The sequence below is a fragment of the Lactuca sativa genome, chromosome 4 (assembly GCF_002870075.4).
Source record: "Lactuca sativa cultivar Salinas chromosome 4, Lsat_Salinas_v11, whole genome shotgun sequence".
Lineage (NCBI taxonomy): Eukaryota > Viridiplantae > Streptophyta > Magnoliopsida > Asterales > Asteraceae > Lactuca > Lactuca sativa.
The window spans coordinates 185,420,265-185,437,298 of NC_056626.2; positions in this window are offsets into that span (position 1 = coordinate 185,420,265).

A 17,034-nucleotide genomic window follows, 5' to 3' on the forward strand; every position below is an offset into this window, starting at 1 on the left:
TCCATAAGAAACTTACAGTTAGAGGCCAACCCTTAAATGGAAAACCTATTTGACCTTATTTATGTGACCAGTTTACTTCCCCTTAATTTTCATATCTAACTCATAATCCTTTTGCTAAAAAAAATATGTGAATTAAGTAAATAATTATTACCTGAGAAATGAAGTGATCATTGACACCATCAGCATGGAAGTAACTAGGGTGTGCAAACTGCCTTCTATTATTCCAATCTTGCAGCTGTAATTGTAGATTTATAGTTACACAAATTATTGTCTTTCAAGATTGTCAATGAAAGTCAAACTACAATAAGCATACCTGAGAAAGAAGTTTAGAAGCCACAACACTAACCCTATATTGAACAAATTCTACATGGTGTTTCTTTAAGGAAACATTGTTTTTAGTAAACTTCATTGGTGCCATAGGGTTTAACCAAAGAATCTGCCACAAAGACTAGAGAAAGAAAAAAACAAAACCACGAATAAAATTTATAGAATAGGAGCTAAAATGTAGAAAAAATGTCCAAATTTGGAAGAAAATAAGCTTGACGTTTGCTATCATCAACATTACAAGTTGTGGTAATAAAATAATTTTCTAAAATTAGCTCAATTTTTCTTTGGAAGAGTGACCAAAAACGTTATAAGAACCTCAAATCATGACCAATATTGGAAGAAAATAAACTTTTGGAGACCAAATTTGCAAAAAATCAATTATACTCAGGGACCAAAATTGTAAATTTAATAAACTACCTGAACAAACACATCAATATGAGTCTTCCCCTCATACAACATCAACTCCACTTTTTCTCGTACTCTTTGAAGAGTATCCACAAACAGTGGTGTAGAAACTGCACCACTCTTTGATGATGACAAAGGTTGGCGCTCCTCTGATGCTATTGGATACTGCACAATCAAGAAAAAAAACTAACATTCGGATAACATGAAGGGTAAGATGGTAATTTCACATTCCCATATAGTATACTAACATGATAGAATCGGGGTGAAGTGTTGAGTTCTACTCCTTTAGAAAAGCAACAACAACAGCCTCCCATTTTTTGTTTTACTCAGTTATGGATTTTATCGAACTGAAGATATTGATAATGGTGTCATTGTGGTTTTGTTCTCTAGTAAAGGAGAAGACACCTCTTAATTGTAAGTTAACATCAACACACTTATATATTATTTTTAAAAAAAAAAAACTAAATTGAAAAAATAACAAAAGACTAACACCTGCAGTCTGCTGGAATGGGAAAGTTTCTGTAATCTATGCATGCCACTATAACATCTGTACCTGATTAAGGATTTATATGTCATTTAGTGATCTAGCTATGTAGGAAGTATAGTGACATTGAGAATTTTAAGTTAAAGGGTATAAAGGGAATCTCATAAGAAGTCGATTTGATCACAAGAGGGGTTTCTTGATTTTGTTCAACTGCAGCTACTTTACTCCCAACCTCATGTCTAATAATACCCACAGACAGTCGTGAATCTTGTGATGGAATCAAAATAGGATCTTTTTCGGACAAATATACCCCTGGTGAAGGTGATACTGATGGTTTCTTGGATGCAGATGTGTCCTTGGAAGTCAACAATATTGGCACATGTCCACTTTCAGAAGACCCTAAGGCAACAGCTGGGATCTTACTTGACTCAACAGGAACAACCTTTGGCACTTGGCCCTCCATCTTACTACTAGATGTACAGGAAATCACTTAAGATTTCTTCTTATCACTTTTAAAAGATTAGATGCTTCATTTATTTCTTCCAAGATGTTCGTGAATGCACTCCACCCTTCATGTCTATTGCTTCCTGCTGGGACAATGATAGTACTCCTGTTTCTACTAACTGAAGCTTCGGATATCTGAAGCTTCGGGTTTTGTATTCGGGGAATCTTTCAAGTCAGTTTACTAGAAAAGTGTAAGAATCTTTAGTTGTCTGGTTATCGCCTGTCATGTAGTTAGATGATCTGTTTGAATACGAGAATCCCACTCCAGCTGGCGACTCCAAGAATAGTACATTGGCCACTATAAATCTAGCGTAAAGATGCCGCCAGCAATCCCCACTTGCAGCCACCCCGTGCCGCCCTCCTATCGTTGCAACAACCGAACGAATATGACTGAAAATGACAGGTGTCAATCAGTCAGTTATTCCATCATTTCATCAACCACAAAAAAGGGAAAATGTTTTCATTATTTCATACCTACTTAGGCTTTCCAATATGACACCTTCTGCTTCTGCTACAACATTTGATCCTTCTGCAATCACCACTAGAATCTATTAATTATTACTTGTTAAATTAACACAAAAAAGTCTCATTTTGTTCATAAAGATTGGTGAAATCACTCACATGAATCAGTTGTTTGCTTAGTAAAATTTTCCAGTAGCTCTTCTGTGTTCAGGGGTGTATACCTGAGAAAACCAGAAAACAATGGTAAATGTTAATTTCAAATGTTAACATAGTAACATACTGACATACCCAAGGCCAACTGCTAACTCTCTAGAAACTTTATGGTTGATTTCTAAGGACTCCCCAACTAAATAAACTGAAGCCCCTTTCAGATGTTGCACGACTCCAACTGTTAATGACTCCCATGTTTCTGTGATGTCAGGCCATTTCACCTCGGGATCTTGTTTCTATAAATTAACAACCAGTTGATCATCGTCTAACAACCTGATTAATCAAATAGTTGTTAATTGAGAAGTGAAGCATCGAGGTCAATGAAAAATTGGATTTTTAGAAGATGGAGACGTACCATATTGTTTCAGCTGGCTTTATCTTCTCATACAAGCTGATTTCCATGGCGATTCTAAATGATCCATCGCGTTTAGTTTTGATAGTTAAGAATTCCTCATCGATGTCAACAATGACATCCTTCGAGCTCTGAATGCTTTCATCTCCAAGAAATAATCTCAGCTCTACCTCTTGTGAGTCATCTGAAAACTGTCAAATGTATCAGAAAGTGACCATTGAAGAAGCAGATATGGTTTCATACTTGTGGAATCCAAGTTTTTTCCTCCAAATTTTGGTGCGTAAACTTTTATTTTAGAAAATTTTAACAGCCATTGAAGAAGCAAACATGGTTTCAGATTAATGGGAAAGGAAAATCTGCATAAAACTAAACCTCTACCTAAAAATATTGTGTGGTGGGAATTGCCATGATCGTTAATACGGTTGAAAGATAAGGAGGGAAGATATAAAGCTCACATGTACCTGTAAGCTCAGATTAGCTTAATCGATTGTAGATGGCCTTGTGCTTCCAGATAAAGAACCCTCTACCTAAAAATTCGACTTATTTGGGGTTTTTAAATTGCATATTGCCGAGGTTACCTCTGAGCAGGAACCTCCATTGTTAGAAGAAGTAGAAGAAGACGAAGTGGAAGAAGAAAAGCCAGTTGAGATCGAGAGTATTGAAGTAGAAAACAACAGGTCCCAATCCAATTTCAAAAGTGAATAAAAACAGAAAAGGAATCTGAAAAAATACCCGATGATCCAGAGTTGAAAGAAGTTGAAATGGAAAATTGATTGTTTGAATTCGCTCAGTTATTCGAACCCTCGCACGTACTGGGTTTAGAGAAAACGAGAGAAGTGGAAGCTTGAAAGAAAATAAAACCCTAGCACGTGCTAGAGAGAAGGGAGGTGGCGATGGCTTAGGGTTTACAGAGAGACTGGAGGTAGAGAATAAAGGGAGATCTAGAGGAGAGATTATCATAGAGGGGAGAGTGGATTGCATGGATGAAAGATAGATAGAAGATAGAAAAAACGAGGCGGGTTTTAAAAATTTTGGGGATTTCGTTTCCCCCTTGTCTACTAAAAGCGCGTTTCATTAAAATATAAAGCGACAGGTAGAGACGACGCGCGTTTAAGATAAAGTGCCCTCCGTGTTTTGTTTTCTTTTTCTTGAGACACTAAATTAAGGGCACGCAATAATGCGTGATGTAAATACTTAAATTTTTTTGGAGAGATAACACTATTTTAAGGGCACGTCCTTTTGCGTATCATTAATCAGTGCGTGTCGTAAAAAGCGCGTCATTAAAGGTATGTTTTCTAGTAGTGCAGGATCTCCAGCAGACGACTGAGACGGTGACTGGGATCACCGTGATGTTCAGGGAGAGGGCCCTTCTTGTTCTGCAGTACGTGGTGGACGAGGAGATGAAAAAGGATCGATATCATGAGATGTTGGTGAGTGATACCCATTAGTTTGTGACCTGCTCCAACTGCGAGAGATAGAGATAGAGATAGATAGATAGAGAGAGAGAGAGAGAGAGAGAGAGAGAGTTGCATTTAAAGATGGAGAGGAAAAGGGGGTTCAGACAAGGAGTTCGGGCAAGAAGCCCAAGGTATCAGACCACGGACCTAGGAGCCAGCAGGGCTGCAGCCGTTGTGGCAAATACGGCAAGATGTACGATCGGACGAGCAAGGTAGGGAGTTTAGGCTACTTCAAGTGCGGCTGAACTGGACATGTGAGCAATGAGTATACAGCTACTACCACCACCATGACATTATCAGATCTGATTTGCTTTCAGTGCAATCATAGGTGACACAAGGGGTCCCAGTGCCCAAGTCTAGCAACAGCAGGGCAGTTGACAGCACTCGACCCAGCTACATTGAGGATTACAGACGGCCGTCAGGGCCGGGGTGAGGCACCTATGGCGAAGAGCAGGGCCTTTCAGTTGACAGCAGAGGAGGCACAAGCAGCTCTTGATGTGGTGACGGATATGTATTTTTCCCTTATCTCTTTATTGATATTAATTATTAATTATGTTTATGTGTTTTGTTATAGGATCGTTCTGAGTGAACGGTATATCATCTTTGGTACTGTTTGATTTGGGTGCCACCCGATCTTTCGTGTCGCTCACGCTTAACAAGCGATTCGCAGGGACTCCTGGGGAGCTGGATTGCCCACTTGGTGTAGAGATAGAAGACAATAGGACCGTAAGGGTTGCGAGGGTTCACCGAGGATGTACACTGTAGTTGTTTGATGAGCAATTTTATGTGGATCTAGTCTTTATTCCCCTGTGAGGGAATAAGGTTATAGTTGGTATGGATATGTTGATCCCCAATGGGGCAGCGATCAACTGTGAGCAGAAACTAGTGAGGGTTCGGACTCCTAGTGGGGGAGGGTTAGTGATTCAGGGCGAGAGGCCGCAGGGTGGACCGACTCTGTGGTCATCAGCGAGAGCGAGGCGCTACCTTCAATAGGGTTGCACGGGTTACGTCACATATTTTATGGATACCCAGGACAAGTGTAAGACAACAGTGGAGGATGTATCGCTAGTGCGAGAGTACTCGGATGTATTTTATGAGGATTTTCCTGGGATACCACCGGAGAGACAGGTCGAGTTTAGGATTGACGTAGTCCCTAGTGCGGTTCCGATAGCCAAGGCACCATATCGGTTGACAACTCCCGAGATGTAAGATCTGTCTATGCAGCTGCAAGGGCTGCTAGACAAGGGATTTATTAGGTCGAGTAGTTCACCATGGGGAGCCCCGATCCTGTTTGTGAAGAAGAAGGACGAGTCACATCGCATCTGTATAAACTACCGGGAGTTGAATAAGGTAACGATGAAGAACTGTTATCCCCTCCCGAGGATTGATGATTTGTTTGACCAGCTACAGGGTGCATCTTCGTTCTCCAAGATTGATCTGTGATCGGGTTATCACCAGATGCGAGTCAGGGACGAGGATGTGCAGAAGACAACTTTTCGGACTCGCTATGGTTATTATGAGTTTGAGGTGATGCCGTTTGGGCTCACCAATGCTCCAGCCATGTTCATGGACCTCATGAACCACATGTGTAGAACGATGTTGGATCGGTCTATAATAGTCTTCATTGATGACATCTTGCTTTACTCCAAGACTTAGGAGCAGCATGAGGAACACTTGAGGGAGGTGTTGGAGACATTGAGGAGAGCGAGACTTTTCGCAAATTTCTCCAAGTGTGAGTTCTGGTTGCGCGAGGTGCAGTTTCTGGGGCACCTTGTCAACGAGAAGGGTATTTTGGTCGATCCGGCCAAGATAGAGTTCATAATGTAGTGGGAGGTGCCGAGGTATCCAATAGAGATTCAGAGTTTTCTTGGTCTAGCGGGTTATTACCGGAGATTTATCCAGGATTTCTCCAAGATAGTCATTCCCCTGACTCGACTAACCAAAAAGCCAGTGACATTCCGCTGGGGGCCTAAGCAGCAGGCAGCCCTCAAGGCACTCATATAGTGGTTATGTGAGGCATCGATTTTGACTTTGCTAGAGGGACTTGATGAATTTGTAGTTTACTGTGATGCTTCGATCACAGGCATGGGAGAAGTATTCGATGGGTTTTGAGCATTTTAACACTCCTAAGTGTACATGCAACCCTAAATACCTTGGATCTATGTTTTCTCTATTATACATGCAAATATCAATTTTCCAAGGTATTGTTCTAACTAGCATAATATAAAGTACACATAATATAAATTCTAGTAGAATTACATAACTCTTGTTTGGTGCTTGATTCCAAGGAGCTCAAGAGCCTAGTGTCCCAAATGTGACACCTCAAATGGTTCACACAACATCAAATGCATTTGGAATAACTTAGAGAGAAAGTAGAACACTTCAAAAATTGGTTTGCCCTCACTTGTTTCACTATTGGCCGATTTCTTCAATAATAAGATCATTATATAGTTAGTCACAATTAGGGTAAACCCTAACTGTCATGGATTTCCATTTCCTTGGATCCATGGGTTCAAATACACCATGGAGCATCCTGTGGGTTTTAGCCCAACTTGATAATCCATGGAGCATTAGGCCACTATATAAGTATGGATGATTTACACAACCAACCCATATATTTTAATTAGTCTTCTTTTGATCACTTAATTAATTCTAGGTTAATTCTTGATCAATACTAATTAAATAATCTTATTAATATATTCGAACTTATAATATATTAATAAACCTTAAGTGTTATTTCTCTCTCATTTTAGTCTATCCAAATGCATGATGCCATGCAACCCAAATGGACCATGTCGGGTCGGGTCAAGTATATACCAGTTATAGTTATGGACTTAGACACTAATCCAACAGTCTCCCACTTGGATAAGTCTAAAACTATTATTGCAATTACGACTTCATAACCCGACTAGCAATCGTAGCTCTCAAAAGCTGTTGTCGAACTCTGAACAAATCAATGACGCGTCCATTAGATAAGTGATCATATATTCATCCATTCTAGATATCATATGGATTGAGACATGGATTATAATCATTCTTTCTATCCATTTATTGTCTCCCGATGTCGGATTTCTGACGACTGACTAATTGAACAAATCAAATCAGTCCAGGCCCGACTGAGCACTTACATTTTTCCATCACTAAATCATCGAGGGGCCCACAGATATCACTTTTATCCCAAATGTAAAAGGAATGGATAAACTACGACTCATATGGCTTGTTCTACTAATTGTTGAATCATACACAAAGGCACGTTTTATAACATCGAGTTACTGAATGCGTTTTCGTGCAATCAATGTACAACCAACTCATAGTAACAACTCATATCTCTAGGTTTGAAGAATATAAGATGTTATCGTCTCATGATTCACTCGTGATAAAATCCATGAAGTTATTCAAATGAACGTAGGTTGAATCCAATACTCAGAACTTATGAGCACTCATGAATATTGTAGCAACCATTGTTATGTCTAATGTACCTTAGACAAATCTTACAATCCAGGTTCATGACAGTCTTGATTCATATCTACTTTCAACATATGACCGCCTGTGGATGGTTTGAATTACTTAGTCATTCAGGAAGAACGACCTAGTTATTTTGGAAGTCAAAACATGCAAAGTGAAACACAAGAATAATACTTAATCCTATAAGGCCCCAAACTCTTGAGTGTAAATAAAAACCCTTTTATCTAAGCACCATATTGATTACTCATTATTCATCGTTTCGCTTTATCAACTTAGTACTTCAATTAAAACGATAGTCATGCCATGCACCAAGCATGCACACTATGTTTACCTATGGTCCTTTCTTTTGTGAAATAGATCAATTGAACATGACTCCAATGATGCTCATTTCACAATCCCAATCCCTTTTGTAAATGTAAGAATACCAAACTCTTGCCATTTACTGTAATCTGTTAGATTCTAAACTTATATGCAATGATCCCCTTGTAATAACTATGCACAAAGTCACAAAGACTTGGCAACAGACATTACAAGGTATTCCAATGGAAAGAAATTCCACGGAAATGAAGTCTCATATTCAAAGTACATTCCTTTGAACATCCTTCTTTGCATTAAGTTCTTTAATCTTACACAGATTCAAAGAATACTTTCCACCTATGGAAACAATTCCATATTCCCATTTTGACCATCACTTTTGAACAAGTGTTGCCTCTTTTCAAAATATGTCAATATGGTCCTTACTATATACTTCCAATTATCCATGAGTAACCAGTCTTCGGTAAACCTCAAATTTTCCTCAACAATTGCTTAACCATTTTAGTCATATCCAGTTCTAATCTCTTTTCCCCTCTTAATGCCCTAAGCATTAGGAAAAATTTAGAATGGATAAATATTATAGCACATGCAATCAATCCTATATCCGAAGCATATGGGACACGATTCATGCTATAAAAAATTTTATTTGCCATGTTCTCATAATTCGAACTTTGAAGAGGAATGACGTAATCATAATCGAATTTTTAGAACGCAACATATATAGGATTTCCTTATATTGAACCACTCCAACATAACATTCATATATATATCCTTGACTAAAGTTGATTAAAATCTCAATCTAAGCTTGTATAATTGGAATAAAGTATAAAATCCTCTCCCTTAGTTATAGCAAAACAACTTTTCAAACCCGAATTCAAACTTTTGTTTTCTATAATTAACATTGCTAACTTGCAACACTTAACATAATAATCATGCTCCCACTAACATGATGATTATTAGCATAACACTTATGCTCCCACTAGCTCTGACATGTATCCAGAAATCAGTTGGACTTCTTGAAATCAATACTATATTGACTTTCTTACCAAAGTTCAGATTTATGATACGTGATTGCTTTGATAAGACTTTATCAAAATCATACACCTTTCCTTAGATGTCTTACATGTGTTTCTCAACAATTTTAGTACTATGAAAAGGGATGCCTTAATCATAGTCTCAATTGTTTAGACCTTTGCCATTTCTCACAAGTCTATGTTAGTGTGCCGGTTAACCACACGCGCTCCACTAACGACTTTGAGAATGCAAATATTACACTTGCTATCTTCCTAAAATCTACTTAGTGAAAGAGTTTCCTTACCATCATTTTCATGAATCAAAGAGAAACCTTATGACACTTAGATTTTATGGTGTAAGTGTTCATATCCATGCGAATTTGTCACAACCATAATCACAAGACATGGTTAGTGAGAAAACCAAATTCAAATGGATTGAACTTGTTCAATCTTAATTTCTTGCCACCTGGTAGCAGAATGCCCACCATTGCTTCCGGGTTGTTATGAAAACAATTGAGAAATCATAGAACTCACAAGCATAGTCAACTTTTACTGGAATAGACACAGAAAAAAGAATATGTTAGCACGATAGGTTACAGACCTCAAGTCGTGGGCTAGTGATTAACAAAACTCTTGATTAGTTCTTGAAACTATCTCATTACTCCCACTTCCCTCTTGACATATAAGATTGTCTTTGTCAAGAACCATTCCTTGACAAAACAAATATTCAAGAGTTAGTGAGGTTTCTTATCAAGATAAACACTTTTCACAATTGGTCTTAGTTGGTCTCTGTTTTATCCAAAACATCACAACTTACCAATTTCAAATGTACAAGAGTAAGAAAACATTGTACTATACATTTGAAAAGTGTTTTAAACCTTTATTGAGATTATGTCACTCAAGGCTCATTCTTGGAGTATTACTCTAAGATTTGGTTTTGGAACGAAGTACGATTTATCTTTTGATTTAACCATTTCAACAATTCATGATTCCTCTCCTTAGTCAAACAAATGCACTAAGGTGTCCGTAGAGGATCAATTGTGATATGGTTCCATAATCACTAAGATAATCATAAAACAAGATACTCAATTACTCTCCCATTTCTTCAAATTGGAGAAACTTTTATCTTTCTGCCTTATTTGATTCTTCTTATCCGTTCTGTCATACATTGAAACCTTTCTAATGTTTTAGAATTACACTTAAACTTGTAAGCATAACCATATTTACTAACTTTAGTAAATCATGACGAATAGTCTTTGTGGTGGACCTGATCAGCGCACACCCAAGTGTACCCGATCCCTTTGTCCTTCACTTGACTCACATATACATGTGAACAAGGAATTAGTCTTACTTTCCCAAAGATGAAAAACTCTCATTCATCAAACAATACAACTTATATGATTTCAAGTTTCCATCCAACTGAAACTTGGGTGATGAGAATCTTTCCTTATTTGGTAAATTATGACACTACCACAAATGAAGAATCAAATCCATTTCCTAATATTGCTTATCAATGGAAACGACAGTTTTTCACAAATGCCATTGTATGGATACTTAAAATAAATAAAACAAAATATTTTTCTTTTATTTTAAAATTTGCGAAAAAAACTTATCCTTACAATGCAAATACGTATGAAAACTTGTTGTTATCTATTCCTAGCAATATGTCATAACTCTTATGCAGCAGCTCAAAATTCTAGTCATCGAGCCATGCGATCAGAATCAACACACTCTTTCTTTAAGCTTCCTTTGATTCTTCAAAAACATCAAAATGTAATTACATAACATCATGTATTAAGAATCTCCAAAAGAGACTAAATAGAGTTAGATGGCGGACATTACCTAAAGTAGAGTCAAAATTTTGTCTTTACCGTCCTTATGAGGTTTCAGGTAAATTTGGCAGCTTCACAACCAATACCCCTCCTATTGGCAAAAGGAAACATACGGACTCTTTGGAAATGGTATACGGGACTATCACAGACATAGCATTTCTCTTTACTATTAGGTCAAACAACTTGACCATGGCCGATCCCTTTCAATTGGGAAGAGAAAGTTTTTATGGACTTCCAATGTCACCAATGTCAATGTCCAAATAGGTTTGGAAAGTAGATCTTCCAATCTAATTTGCTTTATGTAACAACCCGAAATTCATATCCCTAAATGTAACCCTTCTCGCGACTCGTTCTGATCATCCAATCGCCGTTTCCGATTTCGTTTCCAATTCCGATATTTTATTAAGTCATTAATGTGAATTTTATTTTATGACTTAATGAGTGTCTTAATACCCTTAGAACTCATTCTAACCTCTCATATTAATGATCGGAACATTTCTAGAATCAACCATATCGGGTTACAGCAAATTGGTCGGGTGCGACCAAAAGCCCCGTCTAACGTTGGTATCGGGTAGAATTCTACCGTGTCCCGAACTTGGACACTATTTAAAGTGATTCAAGTCTTCATTTTGAATCTTTTGCTTCATTTTGCAACTGTCACTCCAAACTCTCTCCTCAAACTAGATTTAAGGGTCAAAATCTTGAGTTTAAGGTTTCAAATCTTCAAGGTACCTTCCTATACTCATTTTGCATCATATTGGTCCTTCAAATTCGAGATTTATTCGTGATTTAGAGGCTTGTGTATGAGTTTATGACCCAGAATGGTGCTTAGGCCATAAACCCATATTTAAAGGGTTTTTAAGCCCTTAAACCCTTCCATGACCCAATCTAGACCTAGTTATGACTTTTAGGAACTTGGTTATGGACCTAGAACACTTCAAACATGAATTTTGAGGGGTTTGTATGAGTTTTCGGCCAAGGCATGTGCTTGGGCCGTAAACTCCTCAAACATGGATGTAAACTCACTTCTAAGGTGTTAGAAAGCCATCCAACACCACCAAAAGCCTTGGAATAAATCATAGAACCAACCAAAAATAGTTTAAGGACCTTAAACATAACAAAACTCTTCATATGAGAGTTTACGGCCATAGAACATGCTCCAGGGCCGTAAACTCCTAATAGCATGTCATTTTGTGCCGAAAAATCATATCAAGGCTTGTAGGAATTTTTAGAATCACATGTGATTAACTTTGGGACCTTAAAAACAATTATTCAAGGGAGTATGAGAGTTTACGGCCATAGGATCCATGCCAAGGCCGTAAACTCCCTTAAGTGTGTTATTTGATGTTTTAAATTAATTCCAAGCCTTAGGAAAAATCATTCCAAGCATTTCCAAGTGATAATAGCCATTTATGACCCTTTAAGCACCATAAATCTTGCCAGCATGAGTTCACGGCCGTGAACTCATGTGTGAGTGGTGTATAGGCCGTAAACTTTAGTAGGAAGTTTAATCTTGGGAAGTAAACTCAAATCCCAAGTCCCTCGCTTCAATTTTCGTCCGTAGATGTCACCCGGGTCACTCCAAACACCCGTTTTGAGGTGTTTTCGTTCGTTGGAGTGTAACTTCACATCTAATTAGAGTTTATGAATCTAATTAGATATATTTTTATGCCATTTCATTTTACATAGGAACCTCGCGTGTTATCAGGCCTCGATTTGACGTTTAGCATCCGAAACCGACACATTTCCGCGTCCGGTGAGTTCATACCCCTACCCTTTTTCAATGGTTTTTCAATGTTTTCAGGGGGGGGGGGGGGAATACAAGCAAAAGTACATGAATATCTTGTACTTAATCACATGATTTCAGTTAAATGGTTTCATAATTGTATATTTTTAAGAATTAAAAACCTTTTAACAAACTGTTTTACCTTGCAGTGTTGTTTGTTTTAACCCGATTTTCAATTCTTATCATACACTATTATATTGTACACTTTACATATGATTGTTCACACTTATATTGATATAACACATAAAATATTGTAATGTCTGTAATAAAACACTAAGTTTCGAGTGTAAAAGACAGACACCATTAGAAAAACATAAAACATCTATAACGTCCTTAATAATACACCTAGGATCGAGTGTAAATGATAAGTAATCATTAAATAACTTAGAACAACTGTAATGTCCTTAATAAAACACCTAGGCTCGAGTGTAAAGGACAGTCATCATTTAGATAACACCTAGGCTCGAGTGTAAAGGACAGGCACGTTAGAACTTAGTTAGTCGTAGATACTAGTTCTCTAGGCGAGAAGTAAAGAGTAATATTAAAGATTGGAGACACGTCCTCTTTAATACTTCCTCGGCACGAGATAGTGGAGAATTGCCCCTATAACCAGAATCTCCGAACGTAGGAGAGAGTGGCTTGAGAGTATAGATCTATACGGGAATGACAATCCCACACCTGGCTGCTAGCTACAGCCGAACCGAAAGGTTCAAGGGTGATGAAAGTCATAAAAAGGATATTGACCACGACTCGAGTCATATCTAGTCTGAGTATGGTTAAGGACTCGCAATCTAGATTATTAACACTTTAGACTCATTTACTAGCTTTATGTACGTAGTAAAGCTAATGTACGTTCAAGGATGACAGGCACACACATACACACATTCAGGAAAACATGGGGTTTTCCTGGGGAGAACACTAAACATAATCAGAATCGGTAATGATGCACACACTCATTCAGGAAAACATGGGGTTTTCCTATGGATAACAATGAACATAATCAGAATCGGTAACAGTTAGTATACACAGAATTGGTAATAGCACACCCTCACTCATTCAGGAAAACATGGGGTTTTCCTATGGATAATAATGAACATAATCGGAATCAGTATCAGTTAGCTCACACAGAACCAATAATAGTTCACACTCACACATGTAGGAAAATATAGGATTTTCCTGAGTAACAGTAGTATGTAACGAGAAAAGTATAACGAGTTGGATAACTAAACTTTACAATTCACAATAAACAATCATGTTTTTCATTGTACATCGTTTACTTTACTTTTCGGATTTAGAAACTAACTTTACATAAGAAAATATGGGATTTTCTTGGATAACCACGTTTTCAGAAAACTAAGGGAACTCGTACATTTTCAGAAAACAAAACCGCTTATGAACTCACCAGCTTTATGCTGATTTTCAAACCGCTTGTATTCTCAGGTTCACATTAGACAGGTACCCGACGATCTCTTTTGAAGAAGAAGAAGTGTGTAGAAGACTCGTTTCGTGTTGTTTATATATGATATGTATCACTTGTATAACTTATGCTTTTGAAACGAATGTAAAACTTTTATATATGTAATGTAATGGTTGATTTACTCTACTTACTATGAACATTGGATTTGATACTCAACGTGGAGTCAACCCCGAAAATGTTTCCGCCTTCGGTTTTCGGGGTGTGACAGATTGGTATCAGAGCCCTTGTTTATAGTGAATGAAGTATACCAAACCTTACATGGTATAAAACTATAAGCATTAAGGGGCCTAAGTTCTCTGAACTAAAAGTATCCTTCAAAATATAAGTATTTTCAAAAGTATATAAGTATACTGACCCGTCAAGATCCGTAACTACAAGTAGAACAAAACATAAATAAATGGGTGTTGTATACTGCGGTTAAACCTGGGCAGTTATGTAGTCGTGTGTAGGATCAATATAGCCTGGCCAACTATATTCATTTGAGACACGGCCAACATGTGCTTGGGAGTGACTGTGGTATGCGGCATGCCTAAAACTTACCCTAATACCACAAACATCAAGCTAGTGTTGTAACGAATCATGAAATACTATGGGAGTATTTCTCGAGCCAATCCTTGGTAGAAATCCTCGTTCATACATTGTTCTTTGATTATCCTCTTAGCGATAATTTTCTTGTCTTGATAACTCTATCCTTCTTTATCGCTTATTCAACATATATCTGTCATATCTCTTGATTCAATTCAGAGGACTTATCATCCTCTCTTCCTTGATCTTATTAGATCAAGATGCCTCCAAGAAAGAGACCCAACTCCAAGACCAACAACCCTCCGCCACCACCTCCTCCTCAAATCGACCCTGTAGTTTTCAAGGCAGCTGTTACAGCCGCGGTAGCAGCTGCCATGTCTCAACGGAACTCTGGCGGTTCCGGTGGTTCAGGAGGTGATACCCAAACCAAAACCAAGAAAGCAGTCAGGGACGCCAGAAAGGGGGTTCCTATAAGGATTTCATGAACGCAAAACCCCCGTCCTTTGATGGCACTGGAGGTGTCATTTCCTTCACCCGATGGTTCGAGAAGATCGAATCCATCTTTGAAATCTGCGCCTGTTCAGATTCAGACAAGGTGAAGTTTGTCGCCTGCACCTTTATCGACAAAGCCTTGACTTGGTGGAATGGCCGAGTCAAATCCTTAACCTTACCTATAGCCAACGCCATAGGTTGGGAAGCCATGAACGAACTTCTGTTGGCTGAGTACTGCCATCGGGGCGAAATGCAGAAGTTAGAACACGAACTTTGGAACCTGAAGATGAAAGGTTCCGACATCACTGCTTATACTTCCAGGTTTGACGACTTGGCATTACTCTGCCCGGGAATGGTTACCCCGGAGAGTAAGAAGATAGAGAGATTCATCTGGGGGCTGATCCAGCCAACAAAAGGAAACGTCATAGCTGCGAGGTCGGATACATACGACAGCGCCAAACGCTTAGCACAGATCCTAATCGATCATAGCGAAGACCTTGAGGAGGCAGCTACGAATCCTGAGCCGACAGTGAGGAGTGGTGAGAAAATAAAACTTGGGAAAAAAGAGAAAAGTCAGGCATCGCACGAGTCTTCGAAGAGACAGCAAACAGTGGCAGTTCACGCTGCCTCTTCCCCTGCAGCTGTCTCTGTTGTTGGATCCTCAACTCGAAAACCTGCCAGTAAGTATGTTGGAACCCTTCCTAGTTGTGACAAGTGAAAGTATCATCATCTTCCTTCCGGTCCATGTATAGAGATAATTTGCAACAAATGTGGCATAAAGGGTCACATGGCGAAAAACTGTAAGACACCAACCCAATCAACGAGTCAAACTTCCGGAGCGGGCATTGGTCGGGCCTGCTATGGTTGTGGAGAAGTTGGGCATCTTAAGCGAAACTATCCCAAGGCTGTAACACCTGGCAACACCGGAAGAGTTCTAGCGATAGGACAAGAGGAGACAGCCACCGATCCCACCGTTGCCACAGATATATTTCCCCTTGTTAAATTATATGTCTGTGATGCTTTTCGATTCTAGCACCGAAAGAAATTCGTTAACCATCCATTTGAACATCTTCTAACCCCGTCGTTTGCGAATAACCGAATATGTATATCTTCGAGATGGTTATCACGTGAAAACGAGAACGCTTGTGTCGTATCCGTAGATTGTATTCTCAATCCGAGCGATATTCTTTTTCCATTCGACCTAGTGGCAAATTTTTTATGAGATGCTTTGATGTCACCTTTAGCATGTAATGACTAAGCCTCATTCATGCTGTCTTTCTTAGTTTCGAGAAAGCCATTCGTTCCAACCTTCCTTCGACTCAAATTTCATGATCTTCGTACATCAAAGCTTAAAAAGTCTTTCCATGTATTTCTCGTTCGAGTGATCATCGAGAAACGAGAAGTCTACGATTCCTTCCCCGATACTGTTTCCAAAAAATTCTTGGTAATTCTTTCCGAACGTGCAGTCCAGTCTCGCATCGACCTAATCCCAGGAATTTCCTCGTAGCCAAACCTCAGTGAGCACGATATGTGCAAGGCAGAAATGAGGGCATGATACGATCACTACGAGGTAGTAGTGGCGCCCTTCGGTCGAACCATTTTCTTGGTCATGTAGTTAAGCAAAGCAGTCATACTCGTAAATCCTTCCAAAAGCAAAGGCAATAAAGAATTAGTCGACACCGGGAACACCCATGGAAACCTGTCGATTCTTGGGTTCCGTCGACTATAATCGTAGACTCATGTAGAAGTCTCCCTTAGAACCATCGGACCCTTAGTTACTCTGCCATGTGACAATGTACCCACTTGTTGGAAGTTTTACCCTGGAAAGACATAGTACGCCTTGGGAAGTGCAGAAAACTTAACTTATGGAACCTTAGACTCTTCGAGATCCTCGTTAGGAACCGATTCCATAGCCCTCTCCGAGCTAT